Source organism: Crocuta crocuta, unplaced genomic scaffold, assembly GCF_008692635.1.
Source record: "Crocuta crocuta isolate KB4526 unplaced genomic scaffold, BGI_CrCroc_1.0 scaffold168, whole genome shotgun sequence".
In the NCBI taxonomy this organism is placed as follows: Eukaryota; Metazoa; Chordata; class Mammalia; order Carnivora; family Hyaenidae; genus Crocuta; species Crocuta crocuta.
This window is the reverse complement of record NW_027532591.1, coordinates 1,053,085-1,074,718: the sequence shown is the minus strand read 5'-3', so window position 1 is coordinate 1,074,718 and position 21,634 is coordinate 1,053,085. Positions and strand designations below refer to the sequence as shown.

At 36.3% G+C, this 21,634-nt stretch overlaps 1 protein-coding gene across 3 annotated transcripts in view; it reads left to right on the top strand.

The window, feature by feature from the left end:
• The window catches only part of SPATA6 (spermatogenesis associated 6), a 148,044-nt gene that overhangs the window by 30,205 nt on the left and 96,205 nt on the right, over positions 1-21,634 (top strand). The window contains exon 1 of one of the 3 annotated variants that reach the window (XM_077779767.1): positions 9,153-9,172. The exons of the other annotated variants lie outside the window; for them this stretch is intronic. The gene's annotated coding sequence lies outside the window, so the exon portion shown is untranslated. Of the gene's footprint in view, positions 1-9,152; positions 9,173-21,634 lie in introns of those variants that run through there. 3 annotated transcript variants of the gene reach the window in all.

Here is a 21,634-nt window from a genome sequence, read left to right as displayed (position 1 = left end):
GGTTGAATTCGAGTTTCATAGCATTGTGGTCTGAAGGTATGATCTCAATCTTTTTGTACTTTTTGAGGGCTGATTTGTGACCCAGTACATGATCCCTTCTGGAGAATGTTCCATGTGCACTTGAGAAGTGTATTCTCCTGCTTTAGGATGAAACGTTCTGAATATATCTGTTAAGTCCATTCAGTCCATTGTGTCATTCAGAGCCGTTGTTTCCTTGTTGATTTTTTGCTTAGGTGATCTGTCCATTGGTGTAAGTGGGGTATTGAAGTCCCCTACTATTATGGTATTATTATCAATAAGTTTCTTTATGTTTGTGTTTAATTGATGTATATATTTGAGTGTTTTCCACATTGGGGGCATAAATATTTAGAATTGTTAGATTTTCTTGATGGATAGACCCCTTAATTATGATATAATGCCCTTCTTCATCTCTTGTTACAGTCTTCATTTTTAAATCTAGTTATCTGATGTAAATATGGCTATACCAGTTTCCTTTGACCTTTTGGAAGGTCAAAGACTTTTTGGTTTTTTGGAAGGACCATGAATACTGTGCTGACAGATGGTTCTCCATCTTCTTACTTTCATTCTGAAGATGTCTGTAGGTCTAAAATGAATCTCTCGTAAGCAGCATATAGATAAGTCTTATTTTGTTGTCCATTCTGATACCCTGTGTCTTTTGGTTGGAACATTTACTCCATTGACATTTAGAGTGAGTACTGTAAGATATGAATTTAGCACCATTGTGTTGCCTGTAGAGTTGGTGTTTCCAGTAATGTTCTCTGGTCCTTTGTTCTCTGGTCCTTTGCTTTGGTCTTTTTTGTTTTGTTTTGTCTTTTCTCCACTCAAAGAGTCCCCCTTAAAATTTCTTGCAGAGATGATTTAGTGGTCACGAATTCCTTAGTTTTTGTTTTTCTGGGAAACAGTTTATCTCTCCTATTTTGAATGACAGCTTTGCTGGATAAAGAATTCTTGGCTGCATGTTTTTTCTGATTCAGCACAGAGAATATATCCTGCCAGTCCTTTCTTGCCTGCCAAGTTTCTGTGGATAGGTCTTCTGTGAACCTGATCTGTCTTTCCTTATAGGTTGAGGACTTTTTTTTTTCCTTGCTGCTTTCATAATTCTTTCCTTGTCTGTATATTTTGTGAATTTGACTATGAAAATGCCTTGGTGATTTTGATGAATTGGCTTTTGTTGAATTTAATGGTGCTTCTTGCATTTTGATATCTGTGTCTTTCTCCAGATTAGGAAAGTTTCCACTATAATTTGTTCACACAAACCTTCTACCCTTTTTTCTCTTTCTTCATCTTTGGGACTTCCATGATTTGGATGTTATTTCTTTTTAATAAGTCACTGAGTTCTCTAAGGCTTGTAATGTGCTCCTTTGCCTTTGTTTTCCTTTTATTCTGCTCCATTATGCTCCACAGTTTTATCTTCTAATATGCTGTTTCACTGCTCTGCTACATCCATCCTTGCTGTTGTGGCACTCTTTCAAGATTATGTCTTGTTTATAACATTTTAAATTTCATCTGACTAGATTTTATTTCTTTTATCACCACAGAAAGAGATTCTATGCTTTTTTCAACCCCAGCTAGTATTCTTATTATCGTGATTCTAAATTCCAGTTCAGACATCTTGTTTGTATCTGTGCTGATTAAGCCCCTGGTGGTAATTTCTTCCTTTTCTTTCTCTTGGAGTGAATTCTTTCATTTGTAATTTTGGAGGAAGAAATTAATAAAATAAAAAATTAGAATTAAAAACTTAAAAACCAAACAAAAATTCAAATAAGGGAAGCAAGATCCTAGATTTGTTCTGGTCTGCTTATTGAAAGAAGCTGGATAGAATAGAGAAAATAAGGGAAGAAAAGAACAAAAAAGTAAACAAATTTAAAACTTTAAAAATTTATATAAAATATAAAAAATGAATAAAGAAAATGAAATAGAATAAAAGTTAAAACAAAAAATAAAGTGAAAAAAATAAAAAATAGAAATTAATTGTTCTCTTTCTGTATCCAAGAACGAGGAAAAGAAAGAAAAAAAGAAAGAAAACAATTTAAGGAAAAACGGAAGCAAAGATAACAAACAAATAAATGAACCAGCAAACAGACTGAAACCCAAATGAAGTTATATCCAGTTTCCCCTAGAACTGAAACTATGATTCCTTCTATCGTTCATACACTAAGCAGGTGGAGTGACTTGTGCTGGTCTTGTAGGGGATGTGCTTTGAACATACGGTTGGGTGTGGCTTGGTGTAATGGCTCTGTTCTCCACTGGGTGGTTCTGCTGAGCTTATTGGGGTGGATAAGTGTGGTGCACATGTAAGCATGCATGTGTGCAGGAGAGGTGAAATGGCTTCACTCAGTTCCCTAGTGTCTGGCACAGGAACTTCATGCTCTTACTGACCCGTGATCAAACACCCCTCCTTTGTCTTAGGCCTCTGTCCACTCCCGCCTCGACCCTGCCAGTGTCCAAGCTGTCCGCCAGCCAGGCAGCACCTCCCTCCAGAGTTTTATCTCATATGGGGTTGTTTCCAAACCCCTCACTTCAAATACCCCCATGGTTTGGGCCCACATGGACTCTCTGGGGGAGGGTCTCACTGAGCAATGGCCAGTTGCCAGCTTGCCCCAGAAAATGTTCATGTGGTGTGCGGTGGCAGAGGTTCAGAGATAGATGATGGCAAATCACAACACACAGCCGGCACCAGGTTCCATTGCACTCTTGTGTCTTCATCCCAATATCAGCAAAAGTGGCTGGTCTCTGGGGTCTGCTGGGACCTTTGCCTGTGGGGAGGCCAAACGGCCTCTACCAAATGCACTCCAAGCAGGTGAACTACTTCTCCCTATGTGCCCCATGGACCCCTCTGAACCCACTGCCTGCTCCTGGGGATTCGCCCTGTTTCCTCACTAGAGCACTGCCGGGCACTGAGCTCTGCAACTTCAGACTCTCTGCTCTACTGTTATAGAGTCCTGGTGGTATTGAAACCCTCTCCTTTCTTCCTGTCAGTGGTTTTGGGGAACAGATTTCTTGTTCAGTCCCCTGCATGTGTTTTCACTCTTTCTCTCTTTTTCTCTCCACTCCTTTTGGAGGAGTGCTTTTCTTGTACTATCCCATTGTGCCGCACTCTGCCCCTTTCTTTTTCTTTATCCTCTCTTCATGGGAACATCTCCCTACCATCCATGGCTTTTCTCTCCCCCAGTTCACCTCTCCACACTGTGTACCTGCTAAGTTATATCCCTCAACGTATGCAGGTTGTTGTGTTAATCCTTAGAACAATTTCTAGGAGTTCAGAATGGTTTGGTGCTGATCTGGCTGCATTTCAGGGATGAGATAAGTTCAAGGTCTCCAGGCTGCTCTGCCATCTTAACCCCTTCCCCTGATCTNCAGCTGGCACTGAAACTTCATGCAGTAAAGGGCCCTGGAATAAAGTGCAAAGGGAAATAGTTTTGCTTCCAGGTGCAGTTGTGCTTGCTTAGTGGGCTCTTGCATTGAGCTTCGCTTTTTCCAGCACCAGACTCCTGAGGCCCTTGAAGCTTCTCTGGTGCTCAGGTATTACAGTACAGGATGGCTGACAGCAGCTTCCTCTAGCTGTCCCTGTTTGTGTTGTGTATTGTTTGTAGTTCTGTATTGAGACACCTCTGTGAATAACCTCCCTGACACCCTTCATGGATGGTTTCTGGCAAGTTCCTTAGGTAGATTTCTATTAAGTGAGCAACTTTTCTCTCTTCCAGTGAGCAAAGGCTGTTTGCTCTCTAACCAATTCTGGATCTCAGCACTGGAGAGGAGAGCTTGGGGAGAACTCTTCCTTGGATCCTCTGAGCCTCAGGAATAATGGCTGTTCCTTTTATCTGCCATTCCTATGTTTTATTTATTTATTTATTTAAATGTTTTCATTTTCTTTTTGAGAGAGAGAGAGAGAGAGAGACAGTACAAGCAGGGGAGGGGCAGAGAGAAAGGGAGACACAGAATCGGAAGCAGGCTTAGACCTGGCCCAGGTCATGATCTCAAACAGTGAGATCATGACCTGAGCCAAAGTCAGACGCTTAACCACTGAGCCACCCAGGTGCCCCATTCCTATGTTCTTTTAAGATCTCTTTACATCTTTACAGGTAGACAATCCCTCATAACTCCCATTATAGTTAATAGTTCTTTATATTAAATTTTCCTTGTGTGCCTTCTCTCTCATGATTGGACCCATATTGATGTATTTATTTTGAAGCTCTGTTTTAATTGTTTGTACATTTATAATTGTTATATTTTCTTGAGTCTTCACCTCATTTATGGTAATAAAATTCACAGTAGAAAAATTACAGCAGCCTCAGGCCTCATATCTTCCTATGATATTCTTAAGAATAGGAGGTCTGTGGGGCGCCCAGGTGGCTCAGTTGGTTAAGCGTCTGACTTGAGCTCAGGTCATGATCTCACTGTTTGAGTTCGAGCCCCACATCTGGCTGTGCTGACAGCTAGCTCAGAGCCTAGAGCCTGCTCTGGATTCTGTCTGTGTCTCTCTTTCTCTTCTCCCCCACTCATGCCCTGTCTTTCTGTGTCTCTCAAAAATAAATAAATGTTAAAAAAAAAAAAAAGAATAGGAGGTCTGTGTTACATAATTTTCATCAAGTTTTAGGATTTATTCTAATGTCAGTTGGGTTGGGAAATATAATATGCTGCTTACTTAACTCATACATGTTGTACTTTGGTTCAAGTGGTACATATGTCACCTTTCTAAAAGCCACATAGGTCTAATGGAAGGGGAAAGGAGGGTAAAGCTGTAGAGATTTCTCATAGGTATCCTTACAGTGAGCCTCCACAGCACCAAGCCTTTAAACTTAAACAGAGAGTGATGGTAGAAATGGTAGACAGCTCCTTTAAATAAAATATAAAATTGAGTCCATAGGAATAAAGTAGACTTCAAACATTTTAACGTTTATTCATTTTTTGAGAGACAGAGAGAGACAGAGCGTGGGTGGGGGAGGGGCATGAAGAGAGGGAGACACAGAGTCTGAAACAAGCTCCAGGCTCTGAACTGACAGCACAGACCCCAACATAGGGCTCAGACTCATGGACCGTGAGATCATGACCTGAGTCGAATTGGACGCTTAACCAACAGAGCCACCCAGGCACCGCTAAAGTAGACTTTTTGTAAATGGAAGCAAAGAGAAGAATTTGAAGTAATGAATTGAATTGAAACAATTGAAACAACTGTGGACTCTTCCAGAATTTCCACTTACCAGTAGTATTCTACTTTGGGGATTGTGAGTTACATATATCATTTTCCATTGTGTAACATATAAAATTAATGTGTACTTGTTTGTCTAAAATCCAGTATTTGTTACTTAAGATTATGTTATTTAAAAGCAAATTGAGCATGGTCAAAATGCTCAGGGAGATCCATGGACCCCCCCATAACTGGACAGTCTGATAAAAGGCCAGATCCATGAGTAATCTCAGTTAAGATGCATAGAACAATCTTTGGCACACAGTAAACACTTAAAATGTCCCTTGTTTATTATTATTGGTGGTGTGATGTTATCATTACTAGTGTTATCACTAGGGAATTTACCAGTTCCATTTCACACCATATCTGCACCTCTAAGGAAACTCCAGAGGTCCAGAATCACCTATGGTCTAGGGAAATATGATATATAAAATGACAATGGTATTAAAAGTGCCAATGATCTATAAAGTGCCAATGGTATTAAAAGCCATAATAAGGCAATTTTATATTCATAGATAAGGCATTCTCTTTAGAGAAACTATCTAAATCCTGGAATTTACCAGAATCAACCTAGTGATGGTTGAAACTACACCCTGGCAACCATTTGTAGGCAAGAAATGACTGAAAAATTTTCTACTTCATAGAATTCTTTATTGAAATGGTGGATTTTCATCCTTTCTCAGTGAAGTTTTACAGATTCTCTTCTACACACACACACACACACACACACACACACAGAGTGTACTGTTTGGAAAGATCCTCCTACATATATCCATATTGCTTGCTCCCTCACTTCTTTCTAGTAATTGCTGAAATTTATCATCATAATAAGAGGCCTTTTCTCACCAAAGTATCTAAAATAGCACCTTTTGGTCAATATCTCAATATGTACCTATCCCATTATCTTTAGAGTTATTATATATCCAGGATATTTTGGGTAAAAGAGTATGCTTTTAATAGTTCCACCAAGACAACAGGTATAAAAAGGATATTGCGTGGGTCAAATAGGAATGAGTGGTCCTCCTGTTTTTCTTTCTAGCACTGATATATTATTTATTTTTTATTTTTTCTTTCAATAGAGTGGCAGTTTCATTAGAGCAGTTTCATTAAATTTTTCCTGTTTTTTACTGCTGTATCTCTACTGCATATGGCAATACCTGGCACATACTAGGTATCTGATAGTTTGGGAGTTAGATAAAATATCATAATGCATTATATAACTGCCTCATTACTATTTTTATGACTGTTGGAACTATCCAACTGACAGATAACTATTTGTAGTGTTATAATCCTTTGATTAGAAAATGTATCTTATATTTTAAAATTTATGATTAATCGTTTCTCTGGCCTCATTCCCTTCAACACTTGGATACAGAAAAGATAGGATTTTTATTTATATTGCAGTAGATTAGTAGGTGTTCCTATTGCTTTCTCTTGCCTATAGAGAAAAATTGCAGTTTCATTAGAGCTCTTGCTTTCAAGCTTCTGGGAACTAGAGCTTACCTGGTGTCTGGGGTATTTAAAATGCTTTCAGGTGAAGATTTAAAGGCTGAGACTATATCCTTCGAAGTCTGTGAATGGGAGCGTTTCTGCCTCAATCCTCAAGGAGGGCTTGTAAGACTCAGACTTCATATTTTAAAACCATAGTGACAAATACCTTCTCCCAATTCATCTTTATAGTTAGGGCAGGTAAATAGGCATTCAGAGGATATTATTATAGTAATTGTTCTTGCTGGTGCAGAGGCTAACAGCATTCTGGTACTCTTGAGGTATTTACTGTAGCTTTTGATTTGCTATATGTGAGTAGTATTTCTGCAGTATTGCAGTGCTTTTACTATGTAACTCACACTAAAAGGACATGTGAAAATGAGAATTTTTATAGAGGAATGAGGAAATTTGTCATTATTTAGTTACAAGATAAAGGTCATCTATAAAATGTTCCAGTAGATGTAATTATATTAACTTGCTATTTGGTTTCTAGCAGCATTACGTAGCTTTTCCTTTAATAATTTAAGGTCTTTCTTCCTGAAGTATTTTTGCCAAAATATATTTTTAAGTATAAAAGAATAGAAAATTGTTTATTGAAACTAGCAAATAGTTTTTCTCAGTAAATATTAATCTAGGTTCTTATGATAAAATATAAATCAAACAAACCCAAGCAGTTATGTTTCAGGCCATTGCTTTACAGCTGAGGAGTTGCAGTAACAGTGCCACCTGGATGGTTTATTTCATTATTTCACTTTGTGTGGCAGTTATTCATGGAGTTGGTGGTAGATTAGCAGGGTATCTAGTATGTTGACATAAATCTTAGATTTGTTTTCTATTTAAACCTTTTGTTTTTAAACTTTATACTCCTTCTGGGACCAGTTTTACTTCTGAGATCATTTATATCTTTAGCAAACCTATTACTTTGGTAACAGCTGCATTTGTTTTCCTTTCTTTACTGGAAATGGTTCACAGAAATAATAACTGACCATGCTAAATATAAATACCCATGTAATATTTTCATGAATGGATTTTAGGCCATTTTTTGCTTACTTGTTTGGCCCATTACAGAATGATTCTGGCTAGTGTGGAGTACTTTTGTTTTACTTAGATCCCTTATGAAAGAGTGTTTCCATCCTTGGCTTTTTTTTTTTTTTTTTTTTTTTAACATAGGCTTCACGCCCAGCATGGAGCCTAGCTAGGGACTTGAACTCATGACCCTGAGATTAAGACCTGAGCTGAGATCAAGAGTTGGATGCTTAACCAATTGAGCCACTCAGGCACCCCTTTCCTTGGCTTTACTTTTAACCTTTTACTTTTCTTTATGAAATGATTTTTATTTTTAATTTTATTATTTATTTATTTGAAAAAAAAGTAACTTCTTTTTCTTTCATATTGCAAATACTGAGTTTGCACTGTCAAAGCAAGGCCAGTTCTTTGAAATGGAAGGGGTAACACATATTATGCACATAAAGCAATTAATTTTATTATTCGCTAGGACTTGCTCTCAGACCACATGTATACATACATACATATACATGCATATATATACTTATGTAAATACATGCATCTATATAAATATTAATGCCCTATCTTTTTAAATTTGTTTTTTACTTATGTTGGAATATTTTAATTGGTTATATAATTATGTTATTTTTTTCTTTAATATCAGAATTACATATAATCTACAAAGCTTATTCCAAAAACAGCAGTCCTGGAACATCCGTCTCCTTCATCGTTTCTGACTCCTCAAGGGACTAGTTTTTTACTTTTGTTTTTTATCGTTTTTTTTCACTCACCTACATATCTCTAACATGCTTATATTGCATTTGAAACATTTTGATTTTTTCAGTTTTAGATATTATCTCTACTTTTCCTTATGGAATATGAGGATTTAAGTACTTCATATATTCTCTGCTTGCCCTGAAAACATATATATGCCAGTTTTCTGTCTTTCTCTCTTCTTAATAGAGTTATAATCACAATTTTGGTTGATATATTATGACCATGTAAAAAGTAGTTTTCGTTGAATCATATGGTAAATATATTATGGTTACGTTTCTTGGCAAGAATTCTGTTTTCGCTTGAATTTAATATCGTCTTTCCTTTGCTTAGTTTTGTAGTTTATTTTAGTTTTGCTTAACTTAACCTAGTTCTCCCTCAGGTGTTTAAATCATTTTCTTAAAGTTTAATGTTATTTCACTTGTCTTTTTTTTTGCCTAAATACCTAAAATATTTTAGGCCTTAAAGTCTAGTAGCTTTACTAGAATATATCCTGAAGTTGTTTTATTCTTTTTTTCTTCTTTTCAGAGAAAGAGGGCGCAAGTGAGCGAGGGACAGAGAGAGAGAGACTCCCAGGAGGGGCAGAGAGAGGGAGAAAGAGAGAGAGAAAAGCAGGACTCACCAGAAGCAGGGCTCATGTTTTTACCTGAAGTGGGGCTTGTGTTCACCTGAAGAAGGGGCTCATACTCACCTAAGGTGGGACTTGGACTCATAAACCATGAGATCATGACCTGAGCTGAAGTCAGATGCTTAATGACTGAGCCAACCAAGTGCTTGATATTCTTAAATACAGTGTGTGCTTTCATATTCATAGTTTCTAATCCATTTTCATTCCTGTGAAGTTTCTGAATTACACTATTTAGTATTTATTTTTTTCCCTTTGCTTTAGTTTTCTTCATTAGCATCTGCTATTATGATCTGTTGGATTTTTTTTTTTATCTGCTTAGCAATTGTTGTTTTCTCTCATTTAAAAACATTTTTTGGTTTCCTTTTGATTTAAAAATGTCCTTTTAATTTCTTTTAAAATATTTTCTGTTGTTTTGGTTTAATCTTCATTTCTGAAATGATTTTCCCTATTTCTACTTCTTTTCCTGAGTTATACCATATCACTTTTTGTTTTTCTGGATTTGATTTAGTTAGTCCTTCAATACCTTGTATTACTTTAAAAATTTTCAAGTACTAGGTTATAGTTATGGTCTGTTTTTCAAATGTCTTATGTTGGCTGCTTTCATTGTAGGAATTTTTTTCTTTTGTTCACTAATATTTTTTTATATAAGAACCTGGTATACATCTGAGAACCTGGTATACTTACCTTTATCCTTTTCTTTACTCATTCTTTTAAAACAATTTTCCAATCTTTATTTATTTTTGAGAGAGAGAGAGAATGAGGAGAGGAGGGGCATAGAGAGAGAGAGAGAGACAGTCTGAAGCAGGCTCCAGATTCTGAGCTGTCAGCACAGAGCCTAATACAGGGTTCGATCCTGTAAGCAGTGAGATCCTGACCTGAGCTGAATTCCAACACTTAACTGACTGAACCACCCAGGTGCCCCAACTTATTCTTTATTTTTTTTTAAGTTTATTTATTTATTTTGAAAGAGAGACAGAGAGACAGAGAGAGAGAGAGAAGGGCAGAGAGAGAGGGAGAATCCCAAGCAGGCTCCATCTGTCTACACAGAGCCTGACACTGGGCTCTAATTCACAAACTGAGATCATGACCTGAGCTGAAACCAAGAGTCGGATTCTTAACCAGCTGAGCTACCCAGGAGCCCCTCTTTGCTTATTCTTAGTTTAATTCAGTTTTTTCCTGAATGTTTAGAAGGAAGCATGATTGAAGATAACTTTTTAGCCTCGCTGAGCTTCCTTTTATAGTGTTTAGCATACATACATGATGGCTTGCTTTCCGGGATTTTCTGTCTTTGTTCCATTCTACTTTTTTCTGGTTTTTCTTTCTCTATTTTTTAAAAGTCTTGTTTAATTTGTATTCTCTTCTCTATATTTTCTCCTAGTTTCTTGGGCTCTGTTCTGCCTCGGAACCCTCGAGGGTCAGTTTCTAAAGTTCTTACAGATGTCCAGACTGCCACCTTTGGAACCTCCCTTAAATCGTTTGAATTTACTTGCTCTTAGAATGGGCAGACCTTCTCCCAGTTTCAGCTGCTTTTCTCAAACTGACCTGTGCTTCCTAGTGAGTACTGTTGGCTGTTTTGAAGTTCTCTTGCCAGGTCCTTTTGCTAGCCCCTTCCTTCCTTCTGCTTCTTCCTGCATAGATGCTGCTACCCATGGGTTTTGTGACTGTGAATCGTTTGTCACCATCTGCTTTATTTTGGGGTCTGTAGGGACATCTTATCACCTTATTTTATTATAGATGTTGTCCATAGGTTTATGGTTTTGCTATTTAATTGGTAATTAATTGTTTTTATAAGGAGATCTGGGGAGACAAACTGCTGTTTCTGCTTTTATTTTCTGTTTTGTTTTTTTGCTTCTGTCTTTTGTATTAGAGGATGTCATCAAATTATTGGCCATCTGTTCATATTTAAGAGCAGAAGACTAATATGCCTTTAGAAATTATGTGCCAAAGGTGCCTGCCACTACTAATTACTAAATCTGTTGGGGGTTCCTCCTGGATAGAGATTGTCAATATGGACTTATTTGTAGGGTGGTTTCTCTGGGCCATCTAATTGAAAAACTTGGGATGTCAGCATCTTTTCATGTATTTTTACTTAACAAGTTATATTCAGTAGAAAAATCAGTCATATCTTTCTCTTAGAAGCTATAAATGTGGCTACTACTGATTTTAGAGTCTTGTGGAGATGAAGAAGCTGCGGTAAAGTATCAGTATGTAGCCCAGACTCGTAATCTACGTGTTTTCCTATAGTACCCCTGCTATCAACCATATCTACTGTTTCCATTCCAAGGCCAGCAGTGACAAAGATGAGGATTACTATACCTCCTCCTTCTCCTTTCCCACCCTTTCCCTTCCTTCTCCCTCCCTCAGTCCCTCTTCTCCCTGTCCCATCTCCTCCAGAGAGTGAACTTCCAGCCACCTGCCTGGGTATGGGGAAAGGCAGTTTCCTAGCAGTGTAAACTGGAGGAAGGAGCTGGGGTTTGACCGCTTCTTAAATTTTCAACTGCTCTGGCTTTTAGACCCATTGATTTCTGTCATTTCCAGAGGTATCTGGCACTACCAGTTACTATATTTTTGTTAGGAATTCAAGTATAAAATGGGTTGCTTCTAAGCTTTCCTGTCTATTGACATAAGATCCTTTCTCCTGTGAATCAGTTACCACTTCTGTTCAAATTGTTTCCTCTCAGGTTTGCCACTGTGTGTGTGTGTGTGTGTGTGTGTGTGTGTGTGTGTGTGTGTTTAATCATTTGTCCTTTTAGTGAGGGTTTAGAAGGGAATATAGCTAATGCATATATTTAACCTACCATGTTTAACTCAAGTATTTGTTTATACCCATTGAAATACATCAGTATGAACACCTGTGTAACTAGAACCTAGGTCAAGAAATTGAACATCGCTAGAACTTCAGAAAGCCCCTCTTATACCTTCCTCTAATCACTGTTTCCTCTCTGCTCCACAAAAGAATTTCCATTTTAATGTCTAATGTAACTTAGCTTTGCCTATTTTTGAACACTAAATTAATAGAAGCATTCTGTGTGAAATATTTTGTGCCTGACTTTTTTTGCTCAGCATTTTGCTGGGGAAATTTATCTTGTGTTGATGTGAGTAACTAATCCATTCATCCTTATTGCTGTGTAGTATTGTGCAACTATAATCCAATTTATTTATTCTCTTCTTTGTGGACATTGATGGGCATTTAGGTCATTTCTAGTTTTTGCTATTATGAATAATGTTGGTGTGAAGATTCCTGATTACATGACTTGATGGTCATGAGCATGCATTCCTATTTGGTATATACATAGAAATGGAATTGCTAAGTCTTAGGGTCAGCATGAGTAGGCGATGCCGAAGAATTCCCAGTTTTGCTTTACCAACATATACTCTGCCATTGATGAAAGCTCTATTCTCTACATCATTCCCAACTCCTGGGATTGCCAGATTTTTCATTTTAATCATTATGAGGGGCAAATAATGCTTTTATTTGGCATTTCCCTGAAGTCAAATGAGGTAGACTAATTCTTCATATGTTTATCAGTCTTTCTGGACATCTTTTTATAATGGGTGTGAAATATTTGTCTTTTGCTCAATTCTGTATCAGGTTGTTACTTTCTTTCCTTTTCTTTAAAAAATTTTTTTCCAATATTTATTTTTGACAGAGAGAGACAGAGTGCAAACAGGGCAGGGGCAGAGAGAGAGGGAGACACGGAGTCTGAAGCAGGTCCCAGGCTCTGAGCTATCAGTACAGAGCTTGACACAGGGCTTGAACTCACAAACTGCAAGATCATGACCTGAGCTGAAGTTGGGCGCTTAACCATCTGAGCCATCCAGGCGCCCCTGGTTGTTACTTTCTTATTCATTTGTAGGAATTTCTGTATTTTCTGGCTACAAACTCTCTGTCAATTATATGTGTTGCAAATATCTTATCCCATTCTATGGATTGCATTTTTGATCTGTTAGTGGTTCTTGTTCTTTTGGTAAGCGAGTTATTTTTCATATAGTCTAATTTAATAATGTAGTTTGATTTATTAATCTTTTTCTTTATGCTTAGTGCTTATTTTGGTCATGTTTAAGAATTCTTTCCCTGCCCCAAGTTATGAAGATACTCTTTTATGTAGTCTAAAAACCTTATTTCTTTACTTTTTACATTTAGATTTATGGTCCACCTGGCTTTCATTTTTATGTATGATATGAAATCGGGATAAAATTTCATTTTTATTTTATATATATCTGTGTGTGCAATACTATTTGGTGAAAAGACTTTCCTCATTATCATCACTCTGTAAGGTTACTTTGTCATAAGTTAAGTGCCAACATACGTGTGTATTTTTTCCTAGAGTCTCTCTCCTGTTTCATGGTTCTGTTTGTCCGTTCTTGCATAAATACTGTGTTTCTTAATTACTGTAGCTTCAGTTTTGATATCTGGTAGTTTGAGCCCTCCAGATTTATTCCTTTTGAAGATTATCTTAGCTATTTTTTGTGTCAAAAGTGCCTAACGTATAATTTTAACCCTGTGTACTCATCATTGATTAGTCACTTTTGTGTGTATCAGTAATCACCATTCACCAAGACATAGAGTGTTTATATTGCCCCAAAAGATTTCCTTGTGTCTCTACCAGTCAATACTCCCCTCAAGATAATCACTGTCCTTTTATCAACATTGATTACTTTTGTCTATTCTTGACCTTCATGTAAATTAAATCATAGAGTAAGTAGTCTTTTGAATATGGCTGAAGTCAGAATCATCTGTGCTGTTGTGTCTCAGTAAACCATTCTTTTTTATTGCCATTTATTTTAAACCATAGAGTGCATTTATAGTTAGCTTTAGTTAATAGTGCTTAACAGTTTCCCAAAACCATAGAGTTTAAACCATAGAGTGCATTTATAATTAGCTTTAGTTAATAGTGCTTAACAGTTTCCCAAAAATAACTGTAACCATTCTTGGTTGTTTAAGGGTATTGAACATTTTATGTGAAAAAATTGCAGAAATAATTGGGAGCATGGCATTATGCTATTGTTGTCCAGGTAGATTTTGTTTTTATTTACCTGTTCTAGGTTGCTAGTATACTAGCAATCCTTGATCATGTCAGTCTAATGTCACAGATTAAGGTGATTTGAAGCCAGATTTCATTTCTTGTAAAAGCCAGGTTATTTACAGTTCATCTCTATTTCAGGGGCCTATCTAAAGTGTGGAGAATTTATGAATATCTCTCCTTATGGGTAGGCCCTGCAGTCATATTTTGCTTCTAGGTCTGTGAGACCATAAAAATCTCAGCTAAATTTATCAATCCTTCATTTGTCTTTTCTGAAATTAGCAGATGCCCTTAGAGAGAAAACAACTCTGATGTCTGGTTCATCTTCCTGGCTTTTTCTTCTTCAGGATTCTAAACTGTAACTCTAAACTGCCTTATTTGCTTCTCTGTGCCTTCACGCAGATATTTAAAAATAATTTGACCAGATTTTTAAAATCTTCCTAGTAGGATTTTTGGTCTGCTTGGTATAAATTGTCATTATCAGAAGCAGAAGTCTATTCCCCATTAATGTTCTTTCTATCCTCATCTTAATCTCTGTGTACTCTCCCATTCCTTTTTCCCTCTATTGTGTCTGTTTATTCTAAGTGTCTATTATTTGGTTGATATTGCATGGTTAATTATCACAGCTTTCTGTAATCCATATTTTCATTTGATATACACATATTCATGTTCCTACATGTTTCATTTTATAAATGAACTTAGAATCATGTTTCAGGTCCAAGATAAATCTCTTTAAATTTTAATTTTAATTATATTTTGGGGGAATTGGCATTTTTACATTATTCATTCTTCCCATTTAGATACGCAATATATATTGACTTATTTAAACTTATGTTTTCCTTGAGTCTAATGTTAAGGTTGTGGGGGGGTGTGTAGAGGTACTTGCCATACATCTCTTATGCTTATATCTGTTATATGTATATATAGATATGTTATATCTAACTGTAACCTTGGGGAATAAGGCTCTTCACCCAATTTTCTTTCTGTGTGTGTGTGTGTTTGTGTGTGTGTGTGTGTGTGTGTGTGTGTGGTTGATATACAGGAAAGTGACCAGAAAATGTTTATCTTGTATCCAGTCATTTTTTTCAATATTTATTTATTTATTTAGAGAAAGAGAGAGAGAGAGAGTGAGGGAAAGGGGCAGAGAGAGAGGGAGAGAATACCAAGTAGGCTGCATGCTCTCAGTGCAGACCTCGACATGGGGCTCAGTCCCACAAACTGTGAGATCATGGCCTGAGCTGAAACCAAAAGCTGGACGCTCAGCCGACTGAGCCACCCAGGCACCCCTCTTGTATCCAGTCATTTTATTGAACTTTCATATTGAGTTTAATGTCTTTTTTGGTTTATTTCAAATATATACTTATGACTCATTTAAGTATTTTTTAAGAATATTGTTAACTTGCATTGTAATCAGAGCACATGGCTTATAATATTACTGCTTCTTGGAATTTACTGATGCTTTCCCTGGGCATCTAGGATAGGGATCAAATATAAACATGACATCGTTGATTAAAAAGGTATGTTCTCAGTGTGCCCGGTGGCTCTGACTCTTTATTTGGGCTCAAGTCATGATCTCACAGTTCAGGAATTTGAGCCCTCTGTTGGACTTTGCACTGAGAGCACAGAGCCTGCTTCAGATTCTCTCTTCCTCTCACTTTGCACCCCCCCCCCACTCTGTCTCAAAATAAATAAATACATGTTTAAAAAATAAATAAAATGTAGGTTTTTGGTAGATAGCCTGTCATTTTCATTTTTTGTGAGCTTCTTATCAAGTTTTGGTATCAAGATTTTACTGGTCTTGTAAAACAAGTCAAGAAGTGTTCTTTCTTTTATGGTTCTCAAAGGAATATGTGCATAAGTGACATCATTTTCTTCCTTAGAAGTTTGAAAGAATTCACCAGTGAAGTCATGTAGTTTAATGTTTTGTTGTTGTTGTTAGGTTTTAAATAACACCTTGTGTATATCTACACGTGTGTATGTGTATACATTTATATACACATATGCATGTGTGTATATACATAAAACCATTTAGTTTTTTCAATATCTGTACAAATTTTAAGCTTTCTATTGGTAGAAATCTTTTTTTTAATAAATCAGATTATTTTGAAGTAAATGTCAAGATTGGATCCAATATGGTTATCTAAAATAAAGGAATGATACTACATCACACCTAAAAAATATAAATTTCTTATTATCATTGAATATCCACTCAGTTCACATTTCCCTACATTCCCACATTGTACTATAATTGTTTAATTGCTTTTTGTTTCAATTGTGATTCAGATCAGGTCAATACATTCAGTAGCATAAAATTATTCATAATGTCTTGATAGAATTTTAAAATATCTCTGTTATCTGTTTTCTCATTACTGATATTAGTAATTTGTCTTCTCTCTTTTTTCTTGACCAGTGTTACCATGCATTTATCAACTGGTGAATTGAACATTTTATTATTTTAATGCATTTCTTAAAGATTTCTTTCTCTTTTATAGTGTAGTGTAGCCAAACCAGCTGTTTTTTTAGTTTTCATGTGTTATATCTTTGTTCGTGTGTTTGTTCTCTATCTTTCCACATCCTTGTATTTTACATGTGTGTCTTACAAGTGGCATTTGGGAAGAGTTTTCTTTGTTTAAGAATTCAGTCTGTAACTGGTTGATTTAGACATTTCCTTAAAACGAGTGATAGAATTATAGAAACTGAAAACAGTTTAGTGGTTATCAAGGATGAGGGATGAGTACGGGAGGGAGGTGGGTTCTGGTTACAGAAAGGCAACATAAGACATCATCTGCTGATATACCCCTTCTGTATACAGAAGGGGCTGTGGTGGTGAATACACAAGCCTACACATCTGGTAGAAGTGTATAGAGGTACACATAGACACATACACTCACATAAAAGTGAGTCCAAGCAAAGCTGGAAAACTCTGAACAAAACCAGTGGATTATAACCGTGTCACAGTGACTATGATATATTTTATTATAGTAGTGCCCCCTTCTCTGGGGTTTTGCTTTCCATGTTTCAGTTACCTGCAGTACGGTAGCAGATGATTCTCCTCCTGACTTATTGTCAGAAGGTCAGTAGTAGCCTAGCACTACGTAACAATCACTTACCTCACTTCCATCTTCTCACTTTTTCATTTTATCATCTTGCATCATCACAAGAAGAAAGGTGACTACAGTACAATGTGATATTTTGAGAGAGTGAAAAAGACCACATTCACATAACTTTTATAAATTTTCTATTTTATTATTGTTAATCTCTTACTATGCCTAATTTATAAATTAAACTTTATCATAGGTATATATATATATGTATGTATATATATATATACACCCTTATCATAAGTATATATATATATATATATATACCATATATATATTTCATATATATGTATGAAAAAACATAGTAAATATAGGGTTCAGTATTGACCATTTCACTGGGGTCATGGAACATATGCCCCACAGATAAGGGGATAGTATGGTATATTTTTTTTGCATTTAGGGAAAATGGGTAAAAAGTATATGGAATCTCTCTGTGTTGCTTCTTACTGCATGTGAATCCTCATCTAAGAATAAAAAGTTTAAATTAAAAAAATGTATTTACTGATATATTTTGGTTTAAATCTATCATATTATATTAACTTTTTATTTGTTCTGATTGTTGAATATTAGTTTTTCTTTTTTTCTTCTTTGTTTTTGAATTAACTATTTTTTGCTCTTTCATTTCTACCCCTTTATTAGCTTGGAGGTGCATGTTGTTTGGTATTTTGTTTTTTTTTGTGTGGTTTCAATAGAGATTACAGAATGAATGCTTCATTTATCAGAGTCTTATATAAAGGTTTTTTTGTTTTGTTTTGTTTTGTTTTGTTTTTACCTTTTCTAGGGCATGGAGAACCTTACAACTACTTGACTTCATTTATATCCCTTCTATATTATATGGGGTTTTTTTGTCATGAATTTTAAATTGGTATGCAACTAAACTACACAAAAATATTACTGTTATTTTAGAGGTGTCACTCATTTCAGTCTACAACCATATTTTATCTTTTTGGTTGTTCTCTATTTCCTTTCATCTTTGAGCATTTTTCTCAGTTTATTGCTTTTTTCTGCAGAAAATTCTTTCACAATTCCTTTCTCAGTGGTCTTTTGGTAATGGTTATCTTGATTTTCATTTTTTGAGAATGTCTGTGTTTTGTTTTTATTTTGGAGAGATGTTTTTACTGAATTTGGGATTCCTAGCCCTTAGAAAGTGTCTGACTTTTGTTCAGGTCATGATCTCACTGTTCATGAGTTTGAGCCCCACATTAGGCTCTGTGTTGTCAGCTTGGAGCCTGGAGCCTGATTCAGATTCTGTGACTCCCTCTCTCTCTGCCCCTCCCTCACCTCTATTTTCTCTCTCTCTCAAAAATAAACATTAAAAAAATAACAATAATAAAATAGTCTCTTGTGTTTTCGGTTCGTGAGATCAAGCCCCACATTGGGTTCTGTGGGGATTCTCTCCTTTTCTTTTTGCCCCTCCCCTACTCATGTTTGCTCTTTCTCTCAAAATAAATTTAAAAAATCTAAATGAAAAGAAGAGTCTCTTCTGGTTTGTTTCCCTTTCTTCTTTTTTTATACCCTTTTCCAAATGTTGTTCAACTGTTTTGTTCTTAAATTCCACATATGAATGAAATCGTATGGTATTGTCTTTTTCTGATTGACTTATATTGCTTAGCATAATAAAATGTTGAAAATGGCAAGATTTCATTCTTTTTGTTGCCTGAGTAATATTCCATTGTGTGTGTGTACATATATATACACATTGTTGGTGTGTAGGTTTGTATGCAACATCTTTATCCATTCATCATTTGGTGGGCAATTGGGCTTTCTCCATAATTTGGCTATTGTTGATAATGCTACTATAAATGTGGTACATGTATCCCTTTGACTCTGTATCGTTGTATCCTTTGGGTAAATCCTTAGTACTGCAATTGCCGGATCACAGATTCTAAAAGTAAGTCTACTTTTAGTTTTCTGAGGGACCTCCATATTGTTCTCCAGAGTGGCTGTACCATTTTGCATTCCCATCAACAGTGCAATTGGGTTCCCCTTTCTCCACATCCTTGCCAACACCTGTTTCTTGTGTTGTTAATTTTAGCTGTTCTGAAAAGTGTAAGGCGGTATCTCATTTTGGTTTTGATTTGTATTTCCTTGATGGTGAGTGATGTAGAGCATCTTTTCATTAGCCATCTGGATGTCTTCTTTGGAAAAGTATTGCAAAAGTGCCTGTTTGTGTCTTCTGCCCATTTCCTCACTGGATTATTTGGTTTTTAAGTGTTGAATTTAATAAGTTCTTTATAGATTTTGGATACTAACCCTTTATCGGATATATCATTTGCATCAGCTGCCTTTTAGTTTTGTTTATCATTTCCCTTCTCCACAGAAGCTTTTTATTTTTATTTTTATTTTATTTTTTATTTTATTTTTTTAATGTTTCATTTATTTCTAGGAGAGAGAGAGAGACAGCATGAGCAGGGGAGGGTCACAGAAAGAGGGAGTGACAGACTCTGAAACAGGCTCCAGGCTCTGAGCTGGCAGTCAGCACAGAGCCCGACGCGGGGCTCGAACCCACGAACCGCGAGATCATGACCCAAGTGAAAGTCGGACGCTTAACCGACCAAGCCACCCAGGCGCCCCTGCACAGAAGCTTTTTATCTTGATGAGGTTCCAGTAGCTCATTTTGGGTTTTATTTCACATGCCTTCGGAGATATGTCAAGTTAGAAGTTGCTGTGGACAAGGTCAAAGAGGTTGCTATTTTTTCCTGTAACATTTTGATGGTTTCCTGTCCCACATTTAGGTCTTTCATCCATTTTGATTTTATTTTTGCTTATGGTGTAAGAAAGTGATGTAATTTCATTCTTTTGCATGTTGCTGTTCAGTTTTCCTAACAGCATTTATTGAAGAGACTGTCTTTTTTCCACTAGATATTCTTTCCCGCTTTGTCAAATATTAATTGGCCATATAATTGTGGGTCCATTTCTGGGTTTTCTATTCTGTTCTGTTTATATAGTGTCTATGTTTGTGCTAGTACCATACTGTTCTGATGACAAAAGCTTTGTAATATAGCTTGAAGTCTAGAATCATGATGCCTCCAACTTTGCTTTTCAAAATTTAGGATTGCTTTGACTCTTTGGGTTCTTTTGTGGTTCCATACAAATTTTAGGATTGTTTGTTCTAGCTCTGCAAAAAATGCCTGTGGTGTTTTGATAGGGATTGTATTGAATATGTAGATTGCTTTAGATAGTATACACATTTTAACAGTGTTTGTTCTTCCCATCCATGTGCATGGAATGCTTTTCCATTTCTTTAGGGCCTTTCAATTTCTTTCATAAGTGCTCTCTAGTTCTGAGAGTACAAATCTTTTACCTGTTTGGTTAGGTTTATTCCTAGGTATTTTATGTTTTTGTGGTCCAGTTGTAAATGGGATTGATTCCTTGATTTCTTTTTTCTGCTGCTTCATTATTGATATATAAAAATGCAACAGATTTCTGCATTGGTTTTATAGCCTTAAACTTTGCTGAATCTATGTATCAGTTCTGGCAATTTATTGGTGGAGTCGCTCAGGTTTCTACATAGAATATCATGTTTTCTGCAGATAATGAAAGCTTTACTTCTTCCTTGCTGATTTGGATGCCTTTATTTCTTTTGTTGTCTGATTACTGAGGCTAAGACTTTTCAGTCCGATGTTAAATAGTATGGTGAGAGTGAACATCCTTGTCTGGTTCCTGCCTGTAGGAGCAATGCTTTCCATATCATTATTTTTGCTCTAATCTTTATTATTTCCCTTCTGCTTCTGGCTAGGGCTTTATTTCCTGTTCTTTTTCTAGCTCCTTTAGATAAAAGGTTAGGTTGTGTATTTTAGACCTTTCTTGCTTCTTGAGATAGGCCTAAATGCAATATACTTCCCTCTTAGGACTGTCTTAGCTGCATCCCAAAGGTTTTGGACTGTCATGTTTTCATTTTCATTTGCGTCCATGTATTTATTTCTTCTTTAATTTCCTGGTTAACCTATTCATTCTTTAATAGGATGTATTAACTGCCGTGTATTTGAGGGCTTTCCAAATTTTTTCTCGTGGTTGACTTCAGTTTTCATTGTGATATGAAATATATGTATGGTATGATCTCAGTCTTTTTGTACTTGTTGAGGGCTGATTTGTGTCCCAGTATGTGATCTATTCTGGAGAACGTTCCATGTACACTAGAAAACAATGTGTATTCTGCCTCTTTAGGATGGAACGTTCCTTTTTTTTTTTTAAGTTTATTTATTTATTTTGAGAGAGAGAGAGAGCAAGCACGAATGGGCAAGGGATAGAGAATGAGAGTGAGAGAGAATCCCAAGCAGGTTCCATGCTCTCAGCATAGAGCCTGATACAGGGCTTGATCTCATGAATTGTGAGATCACGGCCTGAGCTCAAACCAAGAATCAGATTCTTAACTGACTGAGCCACCCATGTGCCCCTAAGATAG